This window comes from Ambystoma mexicanum, chromosome 4q (genome assembly GCF_040938575.1).
Source record: "Ambystoma mexicanum isolate Mex_15411 chromosome 4q, UKY_AmexF1_1, whole genome shotgun sequence".
Classification (NCBI taxonomy): Eukaryota; Metazoa; Chordata; class Amphibia; order Caudata; family Ambystomatidae; genus Ambystoma; species Ambystoma mexicanum.
In genome coordinates this window covers 1,286,854,883-1,286,878,834 of record NC_090928.1, presented here as the reverse complement: position 1 = coordinate 1,286,878,834, position 23,952 = coordinate 1,286,854,883, and the positions used below count along the sequence as shown (strand labels likewise).

At 43.3% G+C, this 23,952-nt stretch overlaps 2 protein-coding genes across 8 annotated transcripts in view; one reads left to right on the top strand and one right to left on the bottom strand.

The window, feature by feature from the left end:
• The window catches only part of MEA1 (male-enhanced antigen 1), a 56,093-nt gene extending 38,626 nt beyond the window's left edge, over positions 1-17,467 (bottom strand). Inside the window, exon 1 of the mRNA XM_069608912.1 lies at positions 16,933-17,467. The gene's annotated coding sequence lies outside the window, so the exon portion shown is untranslated. The remainder of the gene's footprint in view (positions 1-16,932) is intronic.
• Positions 17,468-17,478: 11 nt separating this feature from the next.
• The window catches only part of KLHDC3 (kelch domain containing 3), a 697,617-nt gene continuing 691,143 nt past the window's right edge, over positions 17,479-23,952 (top strand). For 4 of the 7 annotated variants that reach the window (XM_069608910.1, XM_069608909.1, XM_069608905.1 and 1 more), the window contains exon 1: positions 17,850-17,993. The gene's annotated coding sequence lies outside the window, so the exon portion shown is untranslated. Of the gene's footprint in view, positions 17,598-17,658; positions 17,765-17,819; positions 17,994-23,952 lie in introns of those variants that run through there. The other 3 variants (XM_069608908.1, XM_069608907.1, XM_069608906.1) reach the window with 3 other exon arrangements.

Below are 23,952 nucleotides of genomic sequence, written 5' to 3'. Positions count from 1 at the left end.
ACATGCGCTGGGTTGAAATATGAAAGGAGAATGCTCTGATGAAAGATGTACAATTAATGTGTGCAGTATCATCACTGCTGTAAACACACAAAGTAATTAATTGTGTTTTTTTGAATCGCAGTGAAGACTACTCTCCTGAGAATCAACAGCATCTATACTGCAGACGATATATCCGAAGAAACCTGGTCATTTTGCAAAAAAAGTAAGTACAGTACTACCTTTATATTGTAACTACTCCTCAAAGAGGCTGCGTGGGTTATTTGTTTAATTTGGGCACCAAAGCAAACATTGATTTCTGAACCATTCTACCTACAAATATCCATTTATTGAACAAAGAATAACAGGCAGAATGGCTCACAAATCCCTGTGTGTTTGGAACTCAAATAACATACGTAATCCTTAGAAGGTTAGATTTAGAAAAGAAGCTGCTGTTGCAAGTTTATGCATGGTTTTATTAATAATGCTTCTCGTCACCACTAGCCCACTTTGTACTCTCATCTGAAGCACATTGTAGTAGTATACAAACAGTAAAATAGCCTTACCAAATCAATGTAAGAGTCCAATGCACATTCACACACCATGACAAAGAGCTTCCCCATCAGATTCATGCATGCATGCACACAGCACACATACATTGTACAACAGACCAAAGTACGCCTTCTTTTTTTCAACAGACACCAAAGAATGCCTACCAAAAAACAACTCTGTAGAAAGGAACGCAGAAGTAGAGCAAATAAAAATAAAAGCGCCCAATCTAAGCATCCATCTGTTCTAGAGTTTGTAGAGAATATTGGAACAAACCAGCTAATGCAGTCAGTTAACAAAACAAAGGAAGTTTCAACTACTGAAACTTTACCTCCTCCATCAAAATGTGTCACAAAACACAAAAATGTTGGCACAAAATTGGCTACCAGTACAGCTAACAATGCTCCTAATAATCCAGATAGTGTAACAAGCACCCATAATAAAAAAATTATTTTATCAAAAATATTTCGTCACAGAGTCCTTCAGAATATACTAAGAAGAGGACCGAAATCATCCTCACCCCTTAAAACCTACCGTAGAAAGTTAATCCTACAAGCTTCGTGGACAGTGCAATGCTTCTCAAAAGGAAGTTGTTCATATTAGTGTTAAATAGGATGAAAGCACTAACAAAAGTAAGTACCAAACTACAAATGAAACTCAGCAATAAACGGAATGTGAACAAAAATAATTTTTTGCATGTTTGTGGTGGTGAATGGAGTCACACAACAACCACAGAGCCATATTGTAATGAAGAAGCATACAAAGAAAATCAAACAAACACAATTGCCATCCATAGCTGTGGACGAGGGTATGAGAAAATCAATACTACCATCATGGAACAAGAAACACTGCTTACAAAAGTACCCTCTGAAAACTCAGAATTACCTCTCGATTCAGCAGAACCACACCGTCCAGTATACAAATGGCCGTGCACATCAATGTGTGCCATTCCAAACAAAGCTTTCAAATCTTTACGTCAGTTCCTCAATAAGTATGTAAAAGGTAAAGGCAAAAGTAAAATGAAAGTGCTGCAAAATATGGATATTTGTCCAGTGCGCAAATACACAGGACTACAAGGACATTCATTAGCCTGCATTTCTGGGCCTATTTGCAAAAGCACCTTCCATGATATCAAAAGGATATCAATACATCATTCAAATGTAAGAAATCTAGTGTATAAAATATACTATGCAAAAAGTCCATCTTCAGAATTAGGCAATTTAAATAACACTCTTCTGCATGGTACACCCAAATACTTACAAGAAGAAATTGACCATATTCAGACAAAGTATTTTGGAAGTGAAAGCCACTTACAAAATGCAATAGTTTTAGAACATAGTAGCAACAATTCTGCACATAGCAACCTTCTATTACACACATACAGAAAAGAAATAGTAACATTTAAAAGGTCATCAGCTGAAGTACCAAACCATGTGTGTGTGTAGCCGCAGAACGTTTTACAAAAGGAACACAAAAAATGTAGACATAGCATACAAAATCGAAGACAATGAAGATTCCAAATGGTTTGAATTAGCTCTCTACCTTTTAGCAGAAAACAAATATGAACTAACTGAACGCCTAATATGTTGCAGTTACTGTACTACAAAATTAGACAACACCCACCACGAGCTATTACAAATAACTTGGAATTGTTCCCACTACCAAAAATCATGCAACAACTCAATTTGAATGAGAGCATCATAATTCAAACAGTTCACCCATTTCAAGCAATTATACGCCTTCATCCAAAAACAGAAAAATTACCTTCCTCTGAATTGGTGAAAGGCATTTGTGGCAAAGTAATTTATTTGCCATTAGATCTAACGGAAAATGTACACACTATAGGAGTGCAGCGTTCAATAGAGCATTCTTTAATAGTCTTGGTAAATGGAGTACCAACAAAGGACAAAATAATTTGGCAACAACTGGTGGACTTACATAAAGTTAGACAAGTATTGCAATATCTAAAAGACAATAATGAGTACTACAAGGAAATAAATATTGATGAAAGCTTAAGGGAAACAACTGAAATAATTCAAGAGCCATCAGAAACTGTGCAATTCAAACTTCTGGATCCTGCTACAGTACCCACTCTTTTGTACCATTACACAATTCATCCATTGCATTCCAATGAAAGCATAGATGATGCACTAGAAACTTACCAAATGCGACAAACCAAAGGGTCACCAATGAGTATATGGGAAAAAAGTATAAAAGCACATGCTTTTCCACTGCTATTTCCTACTGGCAAAGGTGGAAGATACGATGATAGACCCACTCAGATTGGGGCATCAGACTACCGCTCATTACGAATGTTTTCGCAAGATCCACATTTTGTCTAAATCTGGGAATACACATTCCACCTACTCTATGGAAGTGAATTAGCAACGCTATGTTACGGAGTTGCACACATTTTGTAATCTGGAACCCACTTTCAAAATATGTCAGCTACGCAGTTAAAGGGGTAGTCCAGCTAAAAGTTTTATTTAAAAAAATAGATGGGAAACATTAAAAAAAAAAATACTAGCACTTTTGTTTTTTTTAATCTTCCTATGTAAAATTTTGAGGTATTCAAGCTCAAAATTCGCAGAAGCAAGCACATGGGCGCATCCATTTTGTGAAATGGATGCCCGCCTGTGCTGGCTTTTGCTTTTGCGGCACTAATGAAGGAAAAGCCAGCCAGCTGTAGTAAACAAAAGCTACCGCTGGGTGGCTTTTCCTTCATTGGTGCTGTACGCGGAGGACGGGGACCGGAGACCAGAGCAGGAAAGCTGCAGCTGAATGTGTTTGCAGACATGCGTGGTACAAAGGAATACTGGTTCCGACGGCACGGAGATGTGCGTTGTATGATCAGAAACCTTGGACCACCAACTTGGTTTTTACGCTAAGTTGTGCGGAATATGCATGGGAAGATTTACGAGTTCCTACGCATAGCAAACAGCAACAAAAACAACATAGATATATTAACACCTAGGGAACTTTGCTCTCTAGATCCAGTTAATGTGTCAAGATATTTCCATCATCGTTTCATTGCCATGCACACTTTTTTTTGCAATAAAACTGTTCCTCCCCTTGGAGAAGTGCAGCACTTCTTTTGGAAAGAATATCAAGCGAGAGGAGCACCACATATTCACATGCTGTTACGATCAAAGGTGCACCGAAATTTGGTCACGACAGTGATAGCACTGTTTTGCAGTTTATCCAAAAATATGTCACTTGTGAAATCCCTTCACAACAGACACATGGTGAGCTGCATGGGCAGATTTTACAATTTCAAAGACACAAATGTGGCAAATATTGTCTCCGCAAAAACAAAAACAAAAAGGTAAATACTACACAAAATCCTGCTTTGGTTTCCCTAGACCAGTTCCAGAAACAAGTGAAGTATATGACATCCATTGCGGCATATAACTACACTACGTACAAATGTGCTTTTGGGGGCATGGCCTTTGGCCATGCACCCATGATTGCAGACCCTCCCCACAGCCACCTGACTGATGTTGAATACTAGGGGTGTCTCTGTAGCTCTGAAATGCTGCACTGTTTGTGGGCAGGGCCTAAACTCTTAGGTGTATGTCCATACATTTCAATATATGGTTGTGAAATGGCTTATAACTCCAGTGCTTACAAGTTTTCTTTTGGGTGCATGCTTAGGTGTATGGCATACAGCCTGCAACCATGCACCCAAAAGTACACATCTTGGCCAAAACCACTGCACTAGATAAAACCCATGTGGGCTTGTAAGTGAAGAGGTTATAGCTTTGTTGTTGGTGGCATGGCCTTTGGCCATGCACCCAAGACTGCACACACTCCCCACAACCAGGCAATCGATACGCATTACTATGGGTGTAATCATAGGTGTGACATGCTGCGGTGGTTGTGGCCAGGGCCTAGAGTTTTGGAAGTAAGGCCTTCGGCCGACGGCCAAGCATCCAAGACTCTAGGCCCTGGCCACCACCACCATAGCATGTGACACCCATAGCGGCGTACTAATGAATACAATGCCCATAGGAAAAAGTCATGCAATTACGGCATGTTGTCAATTTCAATGTTCGCTACCACTACGCGTGTCCTTACAACAGTTACAAGTTCCCTGTGCACTGCACGGACTGAAATACTGCCCTTATTGGACCCCTCATTTTCTGTGCGTACAAGGTGGCCATAGAAAATACATCATGAAGAGGTTCTAACTTTGTTATTGGGTGCATGGCCCAAAAGTGCAGGGTCTCCCCACAACCACCTCAGTGATGTGTGGTAGTGGGGTTTTTTCTATAGGTGTGGTATCCTTCAGTGCTTCTGGCTAGAGGCTTCACTCCTAGCTGTATGTCCATAGATATCACATGGGATGGGTGTGCATCGACTTGCACGTCCAGTACTTATAACTTTGTTCTTGGGTGCATGGCCTTGCACCCAAGACTGCACACACTCCCCACAACTTGGCAATCGATACGCAATACTACAGGTGTATCCATGGGTGTGACATGCTGCAGTGGTTGTGGCCAGGGCCTACAGTCTTGGAAGTAAGGCCTTCGGCCGACGGCCGTGCATCCAAGACTCTAGGCCCTGGCCACAACCACTGTAGCATGTGACACCCATGGCGGCGTACTAATGAATATAATAATACCCATAGGAAAAAGTAATGCAATTGTAGCATGTTATCAATTTCAATGTTCGCTACCACTACGCGTGTCCTTGCAACAGTTACAAGTTTCCTGTGCACTGCAAGGACTGAAATGCTACCGTTATTACAACCCTCATTTTCTGTGCGTACAAGGTTGCCATAGAAAATATATCATGAAGACCGACCCCCAGAACAAATGCATTGATCACCCACGTCTTACTGTCTGAACCTTTCCCAACGCTCTGTGACACAGCAAAAGAGTTTTATAAATATAGCATGTGTACGCTGGTTGTTGCTCCGCTATCGGCGGATCCAAGATGTCGGGCGCATCCAAACAATCTGACGCAGAACACGTCTCGCAGCAGCCAATCGGCAGAGACGTCACGTGTCCGCGGTCACGACGCCAGCCCCTTAGCCAATCGGCATCTTGTCCGTGGACTGAACAGGGAAGTGTGACCGCGAAGCAGACATAGATATCACTAATTTTTTCAGACCTACTTTTTGGTCATTTTAATGAAAGGTACTGCACGGAAGGTCACCAAATTTTTAAAAAGCACGCTTTCTGGACAAAGCCCCTGTACCTGGCGCAAATTTCGTGAAAATCTGTCCAGCGGTTTGACCTGTAGCCGTGCGCAAAGTTTTTCCCCCATTCAGTCTATGGGAAAAAAAAGACGTTTTGGGACCCCCCCTATAACTTTTTCCCCCTGAACCAAACATCTCCAAACTTTGCAAAAAAAATTCAGAGTGGCCCATATGCTTTTTTTTGCTAAATCTGGTGACGATTCATCCCGGGGGAGCGGAGTTATAGGCCGGCCAAAAAGTGCTCTTCTGATGGAAACAGCAACTTAACCATAACTACACAGCCACCACCGTGGCTGTGTAATATATATATATATATATATATATATATATATATATATATATAAAATAAATCACCTCCTCCGTGGAGGTATTTTTTCTCCCAAAGTCCTGTGATGCTATTGATCCTATTACAGGTGATTTTCTTTTACTTGAGTTGTTCAGATAGGGTGGTGATCCACCCTGTCCCATCAGAGTTCTGTGCCTTCTGTTACTTTCTCAGCCTCAACCCAAGTGTTCAAAGTGAAAAAGGACAACAAGAAGATGGAATTGGAATGGAGGAAAGAATACAACCAAGACAAAAAACTAATATGCGCATACAAGAAAGAAATACAAAAGGCAAAGAGAAGTCATTATGATGACAGAATCACCAATGCCGCCAACACAGAAAAAGAAACGTTCAACATCATTAAAGAAATGAGAAACCCTCCTGGTTGCGAAAACACTCAAACCACCTCAGAGAAACTTTGCAACAACGTGGCAGACCATTTCAAGAACAAAATCAACGACATCCGACAAATCATACAAAACAGACCAACCAACCATTAAACTCAACCAACCGGACCTAAGAAAGAGCCAGAGCACAAACTCCCAAACTTTCCTGAAATATCGGCAGAGGTATTTCCCAAACTGGTAAAACACAGCAGGAAATCAGGATCACCCATGGATCCCTGCTCCCGGGACATCTACAAATCAATCCTCGCACAAGGAATGCCATCAGATAGAATATTACAGAACCTTCTAAATCTCTCACTCACAACAGGAACTGTACCAAAATCCTTCGAATCAGCATATATCAAACCACTTTTAAAAAACATAAGTGGCAACGTGGAAGACCTCTCCATCTACGACCGATTTCCAACATTCCCTACCCGGCAAAACTCCTAGAAACGTACGTATACAAATTAACCCACGAACATGTAGAAAACACCACCTGCTGGACCAAGCACAAGTCGATTTCAGACCCGCAAGAGGAACAGAATCGGCACTACTATCAATCTGGGATGACCTAAAAATAAACGCAGACTCCAACACAACCACAGTTCTGATTCTGCTGGACCTCTCTGCAGCCTTCGACACAGTTAGCCATGGCACCCTAACCAAGAGATTGGAAGACATCGGCATACCGGATATGGCACTACTCTGGATGAAATCATTCCAAGGAGAGAGGACGGAAACCGTGTGGATAAAACCCTTCAAATTTACTCCACGGGTTAACGCAAGGATCCTCGCTAGCACCACTATACTTCAACATCTACCAGACTCCAGTAATCAGAATCTTCAAAAAATACAAAATCATATGCTACAACTACGCAGATGACTCAATTCATCTACAAAATCGAAGACACTGAAACCGATCACTCAACCCGAATTGAGTGTCTAAAAGAAGTTTTTAACTGGATGAACGCCAAGAACTTGAAAATCAACGCAGGAAAGACAGAAATCATGATTATATCAAAAAACCAAGAGAACAATACCTACATTCCCTGGCCAATGGAAATGGGAACCGTACCCGGTAGTAAAACATCTGGGAGTCCTGATGGACAACACACTAACCTTAGCACCACAAATAAATGCAATAATCAAGAAATGTTTCTTCCTCCATCACACAACAAGAAGAATCCTACTTTTCCTCTCCTTCACACACAAAATGCTTGCAGTCGTCGCCCTCATCGACTACGCAAACAGCCTCTACCTCGGGATGCCAGAAAACCACCTGAAGAAACTACAACGCATGCAAAATGCAGCAGCCAGACTCCTCCTCAAACTATCCCGAAGAGACCACATCACTCCAGCGCTAAAAATACTACATTGGCTCCCAATCAAACATTGCATCACCTTCAAAACAATGTTCATAGCAAACCGGGCAATCAGCGGACATGGAGATGAATTCCTACAAAAGAAAGTAACAATCTACAAGCCAACGAGACTACTCAGATCAAGCAATGAAATCCGCCTGGAGTCAAAACCATACGTCAAGAAAAAACTAGGAGGCTCCTCCTTCTACCACCTGGCCGCAAAAACCTGGTATAACATCCTGAAAGAAATAAGAAACACAAAAGACAATCTACAATTCAGAAAACTACTAAAAAACCTGGCTCTTCAACACTGCAAAAACAAATTGAAACATCTAATCAATCAAACAGGAAACACAGAGAACATGTTGACAGAAATTAGGATGACACAGACAACGCCCAGAAACGGCTAAGGGAATGTCCTACAATAACAGGAGAGACAACGCTAGGTTGAATAGGACACAAGCAACAACCCCATGGGGACAGAATGAACACCCCTACCCAATCCCATCCTACAACCTCACCCACTCCATGAACGCCACCAAGTGCCAATCATGAATGTTAGCAGCTGCCATTTTTGGATGGAGCTATAGACGTTAGCATGCGCAGAGCCCACAAGAAGTTGTGAATGATGGCAGGTGCCGCGCCTAAACGTAGCTACGAGTGTTGGCATGTATCTCGCTTGGATGACAGGGTTGCGAGCGGTGGCCTGCATGAGCAGATGGGTAGGATTGAGATTGCTGATCATTTCCACATCTGGATAGAATAGCGGTTGTTGAGCAAAGCCACATCTGGACTGCATAGGGAATGCCACTGAGGCCAGATTAGGATGGAATCGCGAATATCAGCTAGACCCACACATAGATAAGTCCTATGGTGGGCAGGGGCGGAATTTGGGCACAATTGTGAATATTGGCAAGCATTATTTGTGGAGGGGATAATGAATATCGGCTGATGCGGCAGCTAGATTGACATGAAGTGATGTTGACGCGCCACACCTAGAAAAAATGTGGAAATTCAACACATCGTTTATAAACAATGATGCCAATAACCTATCCTCTAACAATTTCACCCCTCCACCTAATCCACTCAAACTCTAACCAGACACAACAACAACCCTATACCACAACAAACTTCACTACACCGCAATAACAAAAATCTCAAAAAAGACTCGCACAACAGCACACAGTGTCTACCGACCGGAAAACACCCAAAGCCAAGCGAACAGTGTTAACTGTGTTGTGGCTGCCAACAGCACATTACTCCTCTCTTGCACTTTTCCCGCTTACTCCCACTAACTCACCCCCCTTCCCATTTCAGAGCGCAGGGGGCCACTCGGGTACAATATCCTTTAACATTAATATTTCTCAATCCCCCTTCCATAGCATATTTGCACAATCCGCCTGCCATAGGATATTTGAACAATCAAGTTTCTCAGTGTCTCGTAACCTACACAGCTTTCCCAGCCATTAAATCACATGTTCACACCTTGTAATGGTAGGCTCGCCGTCTGGTTTTTCAGGATCCTGTAACCACGTCAGCATTCCCACAGCTACTTGTGTCCCTAGCTACTCTCAAGCGTGTGTGGAGCTCAAGGACGCCCCCATTCGGTCTGGTCTCTGCGTCTGTTACCGGACCACCACAACTTGTTTGTGGTTTTGCCACCAGATGAGATGCAGGTCTTCCCGACTCTGCTCCCACTCCGACCTCGGTTCTGCAGTCGGGTATAACGCCAACCCTCAGGCGTTCGGCTCGCAGCTTGCTCGCCCTCCTCGCTGCCATTGACTCTGCAGCCCCCCAGGATGTCAATGATGCAGAGGCTCACCTCTGCATGGTGGTTCCCTTCCCTCGGTGGGAGTTTCCTCGCTTATACACGTCACAGGAATAAACAGAATGCTGTCCTCTGTGGTCTATGGCACCAAGGCTGTGTTCAGCACTGCCTGTAACCAATACATGAAAAGAAAGATCTTTGTGGAATATGGTAGTTGCATCCATTTATGCAGACACAGTGGTGTGGACAGGGAGTTTCGATCTAGAATGAGAGTCCTTGTCCCCAAGAGGTGAGTCACTACCATTGAGGTCCCACTTTCTTAAACCCCTAGGGAAGGTCTTGCTTAACGGACTCAATGCCTTAGCATCAAAGGGGGTGTCTCCTCTCGAGGGAGAAGGGACAAATTGTCCAGATTCATCACAATATGTATTGCAATAATAAATCTGGGAAGATTTCTTACACAAATCTGATGGTAGCAATTGCCAATGACCACTGATCACATGAAAGAATTCTTGCTCATAAAACTGAGGATAGAAGAAAGTGTTTGGAATTCATAAAGCCCCCAAAATGTTTTGCCTATTTGACATGAATCTAATGAGGTATCTACAGATAGTTTTAAGTTTCTTTTCCTTGAGAGACCCCTGTCGAAACAATTTAGAACTGTCCAATAGGTCCCTGGTAACACACCTGCTTGAAGCAGTTAACTAAATTGGGATTCGATAATAGTGTTTCCTTCAAGATATTTACGCTTTCCAGGAGTAATTCACAATGTATTATTCTAATTAGATCACAGATCTAATTCAATACTGCCATTTCTCCCCAGAGGATTATTAAGCGACAAAAAAAAATAATTTGGGACTGGGTAGAGGAGTTTCCTATACCCCTGTAGCATCTCCCATTTGATCAAAACACATAACGAAGTAGTCCCTAATGAAGATCTCATAACAAAAATATGGGTACCTTTAGGAAGGAACAACACCCTAAGCCAGATCAAAGCTTCCAACCATGCCAGATTTGATCATCGTGTATGTGCAACAGTTCTGCCCCATAAATTAAACAAGGTACGACCTTGGATTTATAGTAGGTTACAACTGGCAGCAAGGAAATATACCAAGGATTTAGGATTTACTTTTTTTATTTTTTATTTTATTGTGCCACAAAACATGATGCCCTTTGTATGCAACCTTGTTATATTTAGACCAATTTGGGGTTGTTTATAGATTTTTCTATCTCTAAAGGCCTATTATTAAGTGTCCAGTTGAAAGGGGCCAGCTTCTTACTCGAGGAGAAAATAAAGAACCTTGGTTTTATTACAATGTTCAGCGTATGCGTTTCCATATAAGATTCTGGTACCCTCTAACTCTTTTGGGGGCCAATTGCTGTCTGATCAAATATTAACAGATTGTAGGCATAGAGCAGCCAATGGAATACCGTTCTATCTATTTTCGGAGTAAAGCAGTTTACATTCGTCGGGCTGTGGCCGATGTCAGCGATGTATAAATTAAACAGTGCAGGTGCCAACACACATCCGTGGTGAAGGCCCCTACACCTTTTCACTTCTTTGGATAAAGAGCCTTGACCATCCAGTCTGACCTGGATCCTTGTATTCGTATGAAGATGACGTAGATTCACTAATAGAGCCTTGTGCAATCCCCAGTCATGCAACTTACACCAAAGCCTATTTCTATTTACCTTGTCGAATGCGGAGGACAAGTTAACATAGACAGCATAGATGGAGGTTTTTTTCACCAACAACTCATTTGGAGAAGGAGGAGGATAAATTTATTTAGGAAAGTACCGACAGGTTTTAGGAAAACACGAATGAAAAGGGTCCAGATGGCCCGATTAACTCACCCACACTTTCAACTTGCTCAGCGGAATGGAGGCAAAGATTTTACCTCCAGGGCGATAATAAGACAAGTCCAATCTAGTCGACGTTTTGAAGATAGGGACTAGATGGAATTGCTTCCAGGAATCAGGAAAGTCATCCCTAACCAAAATGTTGTTAAATAGGGTAACTAGAATGGACTCCTAAGGATTAATATCACCTTTCAGAGTCTGTTTGGAAATGCCATCCGGGCACGCGGCCAAGATGATTTTGATTTCTCCATGAGGGATAGAACATACTCCAAATAAAAGGAAACCCGCCATGCGCCTAAGCACTTACTAGGGTCTATTCTGGGCATAATAAAGTTGTTCAAAATAATTCAACCAAACCTGTTCACCGATTGGATTTACTTGAGCTTCCGCCTGGCCCCCAATGGTTATTTATCAATTGCCAAAATCAGGGACTTTTTTTGGAGGAGATAATCTGGAGCATTAACTCACTATCCCATTTTAGAGGTTCATATTTATGGTGCTTTGTCAATTCCTCCATCTCTGCTACAGCAGCCTTTTCCGCTTCAACACATTGTGAACTTGCGATGAATCGGATGTGATTCACAGAGGAAACCTGACCTGGAACCCCTCTCATTTGACCAAGGAAAGGCAGACGTTTTCTGATCCTGACCATGAGGGCGGTGAAACGGTCAGGAGGATTGGGAGACCCCCTTAGGTAATTTTCCCCAAGACCCCAATCACCTAATAGCTTATTGTAAAATGGAAGACATTTGGAAAATTGACTTTTGTGTTAGACACTTCAAGTACCAGAATTCCCAGAATAACTGGATGAAGAAGAGGGCTGCAGAAGCACAAAGTTGCAGAGTGCAGCCCACCAAGGTTGATGAACCACACCTGATGGTGGCTGACGTGCATAAAAGGCCCCCTCATGTGCAGGCCATGAGATCAAGGTGGAAGAAGGCAAGGCAGTCGAAGCAGCAGCAGCAAGCAGTAGCAGTAGTAGCGTGTGGAGCAGTTTTGAATTCCCCACAAAGCAGCAGAGGAAGGAATTGTGGGGAGAGCCAGGACACTGGGACCAAAATGGCGAGAGAAGTTGATGCCAGTCCTGAGAGGGCCCTATGGGCTCGAGATTTCAGCTGCTGAGGTGGCACAGCGGAAAGCGCACCGGTTTGTAACTTTCCCCATTGTGAAGCATTTAGCGGCGTCATTCGAGTCACGTGCGCGTGGTGACATCATCAATTGGGGCTGTGATTTTCACAGTTCTTTTAAGAAAGTAGATGAGAGACCATTTTGGCATCTGCAGGTCACTACGAGACGCGGAGGGAGTCAGAGCAAGTAAGTTTGTTTGGAATAATGGCCGATGGGTTCTTTTTTGTGAAAAATATGGCCCAAGAACCAATGGCATGGCCTTGATCCTTACAGGAACTTTTGGTATATTTTTTTTAGATCAGAGAAAAAACCGGAGACCCGAGTACCAAGGCTTTAAGAGCAGTTGGATTTGGGTTCTATGCATTGTGGAAACCTGGAAATTACTACTGAGATTAGCATCTACCATAGAGATACAAGTAAGTGGCTTTGGACAGGACTTATTGTTGTTTCACCACCCATAGCCAAGTGCTAGTCCCTTGATCGGTGTACATGCTTCATCTGACGGAGGGCGGTGGTTCCTTTCTCTTGTCTGCAGGGACCCCCCTGTATTCTCTAGATAGAGAAGAAATGTATCATGAAAATCGAGGTAACAGACGTATTGTCGTCTGGTCATCTCCTATAAAACAATCTAAGAGCTGGACCCACAGGATCAGGGTAAGACACTAATTATAGTAACTTTACGCAAGTATACAGTATGGTGTATATATATTAGTCCAACTTCAATATCTGTTGTATACTAGGTTAGAATAGAGGAAAGAAGGCTAGAATTCCGGCAAGAAATTGGAATCTGCATAGCAAAACCAGTAGACTCCAGGATACTGACCCCTCGAGCAAGAGAGGTATGTAATTACCAACATAATTCACACCTGTATGGGGATGAGGGATGTCTTATTGTATGAAACAATAGATTAGTACTATGACACGAAGGATGAATATAGTGTCTTTTTGATCAACAGGGACTCCTCCCATGTTCGAAGATTTTAGGAATCGACACAATATACTACACACCCCTGAAGAATGTCCTACATTGTTGTGTTTAAGGAACAGAAACTTGTACAAGTCGGGAATGTATAAATGTACCCGACATTTATAGATTCCCGACTTGTACAATAAGAACAAGAAATAGCCAAAATCATAGAGGCTTAGGGTTCGAAGCCTGAATTAGTTACACGCGTTGACCCTGTAACAACTACATTATTAGGACCCACTTATGTTGGTTTCACTTGTGTTGTTTTAAGTGTTTGTAATTTGTTTTGTGCTATATGATGCTTTTTATGAAACATGATGTTGTGTGATTAATAAAATGTGTTAAACTTTGTGACTACGATACACATATTTCAGTATCATTGCAACTGTTATATGAGATACCCTATCTTTAGACTCATTTTAGATATCTGAATGTATCATGCCGGTCCAGTACCACAGGGAGTGAAGCGCTCGCTTTGACATCTATGCAGAGCCTGCTGACGCTGGTTTGAATCCCGGCAGGGCCAAACTCAGACTTTCATCCTTCCGAGGTCGATAAATGAGCACCACACACTGTGTGGGTAATAAGCAGCGCTCAGATACCTGAGGGTTTGTAGCGCTATATAAAATGCTAAATTATTATAAATTATTATTATGTCTGCAATGTCGGGTGTGCAATCACTATGGCTAAAAAGGTATCTGCACTATCAGCCAATGTGATTGCCTGCCTCTGTGAATCTGCCTTTTTCAGACGAACTTTGGAAAATCAAAAACCTTGTTCTCATCTGCCAGCATTTCAGTGCTGTTGCTGTTTCAAGCTTTACACCAGATTACTGAGCACTGGCGGATAGCACGCAGTTTAAGCCTTCACAATGAATGTCCCGATTTTGTTTCCTACTTGATATGCCTAGCAATTTTTAGGAAACAGCATCTAATAAATAATAAAAATAAACATGTTTTTGAAGTTATTGATATATCAATATCACAGTAAATACATACTGCATTCCTTTTTATATGAAGAGAACATAAACTGCCAAAAACATTGTGGTCAAAATTATCATACTCATGGATCCCCCCAGCCTAGTAGCTCCTGCCTATTGGCCATTAACTACAAGTCGCTCTTGCCAACTAAAAGGTTGGAGACCCCGGGTGTAGAGTATTTCATTGTGTGTATCAATTGTGGTTCTTTGCCTGTTTTGGGTTGCAGTAGGGTTTTTCTACGAGTGTTGCTCCTCACCTTTGCGTTCTCTAGTATATGGTCAGGATACCCTCTTTCATTGAACCTCTCAGTGATCCTATTGGCTGCTGACTCATGTGCTTCATTGTCTGATGCTCATGTACTGGCTTAAGGGTAGATTGTCCTTAAGGTGCCGTGAATGGAAACTAGCATAATGTAATGTATTAATGACGTCAGTCTGTTTGCGGTATACCGATGTATTGAGTCAATTTTCATTGAGGGTGATTTCAACATCTAGAAAATGAATATGTGACCCTGTCTCTAGGGTGAATTGAATTCTAGAATGACAAGAATTCCAATATGTCAAAAAGGTTTTGAGTTCCATCAACGAGCCCTTCCAAATGCCGACATTTTCATCAATGTACTGCTTCCATATTGTTAGGTTGTTTTGCCCATTCTTTCTGTTCCAAAATGTGTTTGGTTTCGAAGGCATACAGGTTTGCGTAGGCAAGTGCCATCACTGAGTCCATCGATGTGCCTGAGATTTGAAGGTAGTATTTCTCATTGAAGCAGAACTATTGTAGAATATCATTTTTGTCAATTTGAGTATGAAAATGTTGTTTGATTGTACAAATTCTTCTTGTAACAAGATCCATTCAAGGGCCTCTAAACTGTCTCTATGGGTGATCGAGGTATATAAACTTTGGACGTTTAAAGTGAGTAGCGTCCAGTCAGATGGAATGTCTGTCAAATATGTTATTATATTGAGAAAGTGGGTAGTGCCTCTCAGATGTGTGTGTTTTTGGACAATAGGTTGTAATATTTTGTCAAGGTGTTAGGCCAGCAGGTCGAATATGTTGTCTGATGCTGCAACAATCCGCCTCAAGAGCGGATTGCTGAGGTTTTTATGAATCTTGAAAAGTCCATACAAAAATGGCATATTGGGAAAATGATTTGTGGGGAATTATTTTGTTTTCCGTGTGATCCATTGTTCCAACAAAGTTTTCTCTACTACATTAGTGATAACTGATCTTCATGGTTTCTGTGGGATCTTACCATATTGGAATCTGGACACAATAATTTGAACCAGATACAAGTTCAATTCCAGAACACAATAAAGAGTGGCTGATACACAGCTTTATAATATTAAGGTATTTTAATTGTAGTATATTCTCTTACAATAGGTGACTATCTTACACAACTAATAGTAATACTATTGCATATCTTGTGATAGGTATGAATTGACATCTCTACTGAGTTCCGTGGAGTTAACGGACTTGGATTAAAAATAAGGAATCTCTCCACCTACTGTGACTCTGAAAGTTAACCAGGTGATGAACTAATACGTCCTCAATGACGAGTGTGTGCTATTCAATTTATTGAATATATATATATATATATATATATATATATATATATATATATATATCATAAATACAATACATTGTTTTACCTATTTATTTTGTACTTATCCTTCAGATACAAGATATATTGTGAAGTAAAATTCAACAAAAAAAAATGTGCTCCTGAAGAAGGGCACAGCCCGAAACACGTACAGCTCATCAATTGAATGTTTTGTTTGATTAAATAATTTAGATATACACAGTATCAGATGTCTTGTTTCTGTTACAGAACATTATTGAAGAATAACCATTGTAAACACTTGAAAACCATACCTTAAACATGTCAACTTTCCGCATACTTAAAATACAGAAACACACACAACTACCTCTCTGCACAGCAATCCGCATGCACTTCACCACATTGCAACAGCACACAGGATTTCTGGCACTGATCGAAAAGCACACTTAAGCTCAGTGAACGGTGCAAACCAAAGTGAAGCGGCCAACAGGACATCACAACTCTCACTTTCCTACTCCCACTACACCCTACTAATCCCCCCCATCTTGACACCCTCCTTTGCAGATCCGCCAGAGCGCTGACAGTGCGCGGTATAAATAGCTTTAACATTAAATAACTGATGTTCCAAGATCAGCCAAATGTATCATTAAGAAGGAGATAATAGATGCATGATCCAGTGACTAGTCAAGTAAGGAAGCTGTGCAGGGGGCGGGGGTGCCCCTCACCTAAGAACACTAAAAGGCATGGGTCTCCTGGGCAGCTGTGTGCGTGGGGCAGGGGGGAACAGAGGGGGATTATGATATGGGGGGGCTGGTGTGGATAAAGGATAGTGCCCTGTAGACAGCCCTCCCACTCCCCTGTCTCCTACCTGTCCCCGGGTACCCTCGCAACTTCCTCTCCTACTTCCGGGTGCTTGGGCTGCCTCCCTGTTTACTTCCGGTCACGGGGGCGGCCTGGGCAGGGCCTACAGAGCCAGCGCACTGCGCATGCGCGGTCAGCGTGCACTAAGAGCCACACTGTCACTCACTCCGGATCTGAAGCTTCGCCACCAGCGCTTAACCCACAAAGTTTTCCTATAGATATGTGCCATTGACTGTGCGCGTGGAAATAAACAAAACTGCCACAACATTATAACCTGTCATAACTAAGAACGGGAAAAGTTCGTGAGAGCAGAACGTCTGCAGAGGACATTCCAATATGGCCGACGGCGGCAACTGTCCTCCTACACCATACACGGCGCTGCTTCCGCGTTCTCCTACAGCTGCTGTGTTTTGAGTTGTATGTATTGTCGTCCTGGTTAGTTTTTATTGGAAGTCAAGTGAACTTGAGAAGGAATATATTTATTGAGTTCCCCATCCCACCGTCGAGCTCACACGCGACTTGGAAGAGGACCAGGCACTGAATCTCTAGGGGTCCGCGAAGCTGTTACAGTGGCACGAAGACGTTTGACAGTTAATGTCGTCACAGGTGAAATGGGAGGTGCCAATCCAACAGGGCCCAATTATCAGTAGACACAAAAGACGGAAAGCAACGGTGAGTCGGCCTGACTGTTGAGCTGAACGCAGAGCGGGCCGCCATATTGGAAGTGTTCTCCGCGAAGGAACCCCGAGCAGCCCGGGGAACCCTGCGAGAAGCAGAAGAGCGGGCGCGAGAGAGAGCCTACTCTGGGAACATTTAAAATGCATACGGTCAAGTGTGAGGTACAGCAGAGAGCGCAGTCTTGTGGCCCGTACCGACGTGTAGTCCTACTTCTATGTCGCCTGCAGGGCAGCGGAACTTCCGGGTGCGGGTGGGCTGGAGTTACCTGGCATGAGTGAGGGCAGAGGAGAGGAGAGCAGGAGGCAGAGTGCAGGACAGGTACCGAGGGCGCTGCACTCACAGCCAGACGGGGTGCAGGCACGCGGGGGCGAGACAGTGGGGCTGCAGCAGGTACACAGGGCTGCGGGAGAGGTGGCAGTGTGCCCCCACATGGCGGAAGGGCAGAGTGCATGCGGAGGGCATGGTGCTTGCTGGCAGAGTGGCGGTGCAGGTGGGGTAGAGGCATGCAGAGTGCAGGCAAATGGGGGAATATGGGCACAAGGCACGGGCAAGGTGGCAGGCTGCACAATGCAGGGGCCTCAAGGCTCAAGCACAGCAGGGCTCCATGCAGAGAAGGGGCTTGCCTGCAGCCACCGGGTGAGAGGGTGCATGCAATGCTTTTGCAAAAGGTACTGCATGTGCAATGAAGATATGGTTAGTGGTTCTCTAACCCACAGTTCGTTCTGGGGCCCCCAACAGTCTGTTTCTACATGTGCTATTCTGTTATCTGTGGGGCTAATTCTCCTGATTTCTCTTTTCGTTGGTTGTGACATCACTGGGCCGTCATTTGTCACCTGCCTGGACTGCAGTGAGTAGCTATCCCCATAGCTGGGAGGGTGGTGCTAGGCACACGTGTAACATGGGAGCCCCCACATTTAAGTCGCGGGTGCAAACTTGCAACATTTGACAGAAGGGGTAGAGTGATTCCTGTTAAGAGGAGTTGATGATTAATGCCTAAAGAGAATTATGCTTCTGAAATGGGGTGCTAGCTAATGTCCCAGTTCCAAGGGGTTTCACATAGCTCCCTCTTTGTTGTTGGGGATACCAACAAACCACTTCCAATTAAAAAAATAGCTATTTCATTATTGTATGCATTCCAGTTTTCCTTGTCTGCCTTGGAGGGAGAATTAATTTCTCCCCTCACAGAAGTTTGCGCGAGTACTCCATGTGTGAAACCATGGCCCCCCAGAACTATGTGACCACCCCCAAGTAGTGGACCTCATATTGAAACCACACTGGTAAGACGAAACGAGACCCCTTGATGCACCTCGATCACTAGCACAGTAAATCGCTAAACCCCAACCCACAGCGATCTGACCAATCTAGGGGTATAACTCATTGCCCAGCTTATCCTAGATCTGCACATGAGACCCGTAATGTGAATAAATCATGCATGCCACCGAATCCCGCATTAGGTGCACCCATTCACATTGTCAAACAATGCAACCAACAACAGAAGTAGGATAAATGTGTAGTGAAGCATGACCCAAGCACCTCCGAAATGTAACTCATATGCGCCCACCACATACGTGGACCACCATTGTACTATTATATACCAGGCACCACATCACACTATCGGCTGCCCACCAGCAACTAAAACATAAATATAGATACCAAAACCATTGTTTGCTAATACTGTTTTCCTCTCTGTCTCCTCCGACTACTACCAATTGGCCTCAATCAATGCTACTTGTATGTTTATGTGCCCATGGTTTTTGGAATTTAACAATATATATTTATCACCACTGTAAACTATGTTCTACACCAAATAATGTAACCATATTTTTTAAACTTGCAACCATGCTCTTGAACCAATCAATTTGAATTTCTGTTGTCACTCTGGTAAAATAACACCTCACTAAATCCCTAGGTCGAAACACATGTTGCTACTTATGTATGCTAAATGTGCCATCACATTGCCGACTAATAAAAAAACAGAGAACTATTTGACAAACCCTTCAAGGGCAAAGTTGCATGTGGCACCCCTTTTCTCAAAGTCAATTTATGTAGCACACTCAGCCCAATGCATTCTAGTACCACAGATACCTATGGCTTCCTTTGTTGCATGCATGCTTCTGTGCAGAATACCAACCAACTCGGGAGGATAGCTCAGCGGCAACGTGCTCGTCTTGGAAGCAAGACGATACAGAGCAACACAGGTTCGATCCCTGGGTCTGCGCTAAGAAACCTCTGGGTATTAAGTGCATTATAAATAACATATCATAACTGACCACATGCAGAGCTCGGGGTACTTGGTCTGCACGCCTCAACACAACAGCAAAGCCAAACGTTATCTGTTATATTATGTTGCTTTTGTATAGCGCACCATGCCATAATTTATGGTGTCTGGGAGGTTTTTCCTGTCAGTGTGGAAAATGAGGTGTTGATGGAACATTTGGGTAGTGGTAACAAGGATTACAATTGGATGAGGCTGATGGATAGATAAGATGCTCAGGAACGCCTCAAGAGGCTATGTGTACAATGTGGCTGAATTTATCGTGGGACTCTACTATGTTCTATGGGGCGCAGCACCTAAAGGAGAGATGGCTGGAGAAGTATTGCTTGCGCCAGGGGGGCATGTCTGTAATGTATTCACTGCATGGTGAGCTTGGGCTTGGAGAAGCACAGCCCTTCTACTTACTTCCCTAGGCCCCCCAACAACTTTTGGGAGGGGTTGTATGTCAGAACTCCGAATTTGACTGAAAAGCGGGCAAATAAACCCTGAAATATTTTGGTTTCCTCACTTGTCATGGTTAATGTTAAGATGGATTTCTAAACTCTGACCTGGTGGTCAGAAGTTTAGAAGGCCACCTTAGTTTGGGGGAACCTACCGGACAAACCATACCAGTCGACGGTAGCCTGCCAGGTGGTGAAGACTATGTTTGGGAGGGGTGTGTGTGATTGGATGCCCACAATAACCGCACATGGTAAAAGTCCACAGAATACTCTTAGACAGATGTATATCGAAAATACATATATTATAGACCTTTATAACCAAACATGATTAAACCACAGTAATAATAAAAACAGTTACCACACACACTTTCTACTATATAACATATATACAAAAATGCGTTCAGTCTAATGCGGTTAAAAGAGGAGAAAATGACCACAACCTGCAACAAGAGGTAAGTTCAACACATATATCGCATAAGGCAGTTCTTTCGAAGTCCATCCCTATCTTATGCGGTCCAGCCCTAAGAAGTGAGGCACCTTATAATCAACAGTATGATATGATAGGTTATTTATAACGCTCTTAAAACCCAGAGGTTTCTAAGCGCGGACCTGGGGATCAAACCTGTGTTGCTCTGTGTCGTCTTGTTTCCAAGGCGAGCACGTTGACACGGAGCTATCCTCCCGAGACAACAGTGCAGTAGTGCGTTAACAACGCGCTGTCGTGCGTAAAGCAAAAAGTGGGATCTGTTCAGGGAGTTGTAGCTTTTCAGGAAGGGGGTTGAGGCGATGAAGAATAAAGCCCTAATCCTTGAAGAGGGTCTACCCTTGCAGGTAGAGCGACATTCGGCATCCAGAAATAGCTGGGGCGCACAGGTATCTTTTTAGGGATTCTCGTGCGTAAAACAGATGGATGTGCCAGGGGGCCACCCACCGACCCTTGTCATAGTCCGGGCCAAACTTTGGCAGTCTAGTCCAGTTCGCTATTAGGTTTTACCCCTACAGTTACAGGTCACTCTGGCTCTCAGCAGCTACGGGGCGGGACGATTGTCCGTGATGGGACAGTAGCCTTTTCTCAGCTCTCGAAGAAAGGAGAAGGATAGTTCTGGTGCAGCACGTCTCAGGATACGTTGGAGCAGATCTGCGTGCACTCACATCGACAATCAACACAGCGGGGTGACGCGGGCACTGCAAATGCTCATGCCGTGGCACACTCTCATAAATGAGTTTTGGCGGCAGAGGGTCCAGGACCACAATTAAGCAATTCCCCAAATCTTGCGTCGCAACTCGGGATAGCGGTGCTCCTATACAATACCCCGCGTTCAAGATGGTCAGTTCGCTGCATGGCCCAGGAACACTTCCGAAGAGGCTCTTTGCAAGGGTAAGCAGAAGGTGCCAAGAGTAGCTGGTCTCACTACTCCAAAGGGTTGAAGTGACCATGCAGGCCTTCCTTGTACGATGCAAAAGCAGGGATACGATGGGACAACAGTGGGGTCAGTATACCAAATCTTCCAGCACGTCTCTGGCGGTTCCATGGGTCTTCTTTACCATTTCAGGATAGTTGTCTCCTTCTGTAGTTCGGTGTGAACTTCAGGTGATCGACCTGGAATGGATGCAGAGCCCCTTCTCTTATCCAAGTTTTGCACTCAAATCTGGGATAGCCAATGGACGATCTGCTTGACTGAAAGCATGCTAAGCGTGGACTGATCGTGGCCCACAGTGGTTCCAGTCATTCAGGCCTACAAGATATACTGGCACCAGTAGTGTGGATTGGGAAGATACAGTCTCAACCCTCTTCCTGGGCACTAGCACACGTGTCATGCAGGAGCCCGCGAGATTAGGATTTTTCGTGGGAGGCTGCATGCACAGATAAGGAATACCTGGGTCTCTCGACTTGGGTGAAGGCAAAGGGACAAAATGACTTTGTTACATGGCCATTTTCGGCACTGGCCACAGTCTTGGGCCAAACGCGGTATGGGCCAAAAAAACGAAGTAAGCAAACTGCTGCTGCCAGTTTGTCCAAGGCACACTTGTACAAACACCAACAAATCCTTGGGTGGCTAGAGCCATAAAACAAAAAGGACCCCTATGTGCAGTACTGTAAGGTACTTGGCACACAGATAAAAAGTTAACAAAAAATGGCAACGTAGTCGAAGACTAAGACAAACATAGTTTCCCAATACTGACGTCGGTTTCCCCTTAACAAGGTGAGCAAAAGCCTAGTGGAGTACAGCAGAAGGCTGTTCTCTACTGGAAAAAGTCAGGTTTGGTAAGCCAAACTAAAGCAAAGGGTTTGGGGGGGGTGTCCCTAAAAGGAGGGAAAATTGCACATAAGGGAAACCTTTCCCGACAGTTAATAAAACCCTAGGCTTGTTTGAAAGTTGTTTAGGGACACACAGCCTGTCTGTGGCTTAGACGCAGTCTGACTTTTAAGCCTTCCACAATGTCCTGGCAAGCCAAGACATGTTTCCGTGGGGCCTGAATTCCCAGTCCGGCCTTCCTGGAGATTAGAGTCCTGTTACTGCCTTTAAGGTAATGCATATATTGATGTGTGAGGCAGGAATCCTCTTTGATTGGGTGCTTATGATAGTTAATTTACATAATCCATAAAAGGTGATGCGTTTTGCTGCTGGATAACAAATCCCAATTTCGTCCCCTTTGTGAGTTTTCAATGCAAACAAGAGGCGTATATGACTTTTATCATTCATAGTTGTACGCAATTCACATCTCCTGAAAACTGAAATCCTTGACTTTGTGAGTTTTCAGGAGATGTAAATTGCATAACGTACAAACTGTGACACTTGTACGCCCTTTTTACAGCTCTTATGGAAGCTGCATATGCATCATACATAGATGCATCTTAAAATGTCAATATCTAAAAATTCGCCAGCTCGTTTTTCCATTTTTTTTTTCAATGTTCCAATTCATTTTCATATCTAGGTCCAGGCCAAAGATCTTGAAAATATGAAGTGGTCACATTTCTAAAAATGTGTGCTGAAAAAATATTTGTTCTCCTCTCTGAGAAAGCACTTTGTTCAAAGTTGTTCAAAACAAAAAAAAATGCAGTACCTGAATCCATCTTTGAAATTTGTTTACATTTTCCATGAAGATGCGACTACCTTGAAATTTTACTGTAGAATATTTTCTAAACTCCTGAAACCCTTCTATGAAAAAAAATCTGAAGTTATTTTCTGAAACTCCTTAGACAATTTGTCTTAAGCATAACTGTGCCATGCACTAGCACACTGGCATAATATATATATTTAGTTTTGCTTGTACTGTATTAGCCATAGGTGGAACAGAGCGTTGGTCAAAAAAGATCAACAAGTTGATAGTTTATTTAGGCTTATCATCATTTATTTGCAAGCTTTCCTTTGTCAGCGCTTCTTATGGCGGCGATGAAATGAAGCCTTTGAAAAACATTACAGCTTGACTGGCTCCTCTTGGTATTACTTTTTCCTTATCTGCGCACATCAGCATACCTGATTTGAAGTGTGCTCAGAAGGCATGCACTAGATTTTGAAGCCCACCCTCCCCACACACACACCGTCAAAGTTTGAATGGTGCAATGTGTTAAGTGGGGATAACCACACAGCACACCGTGTTGGAGTGCTTTCAGGAAGGCAGGATGGGATGG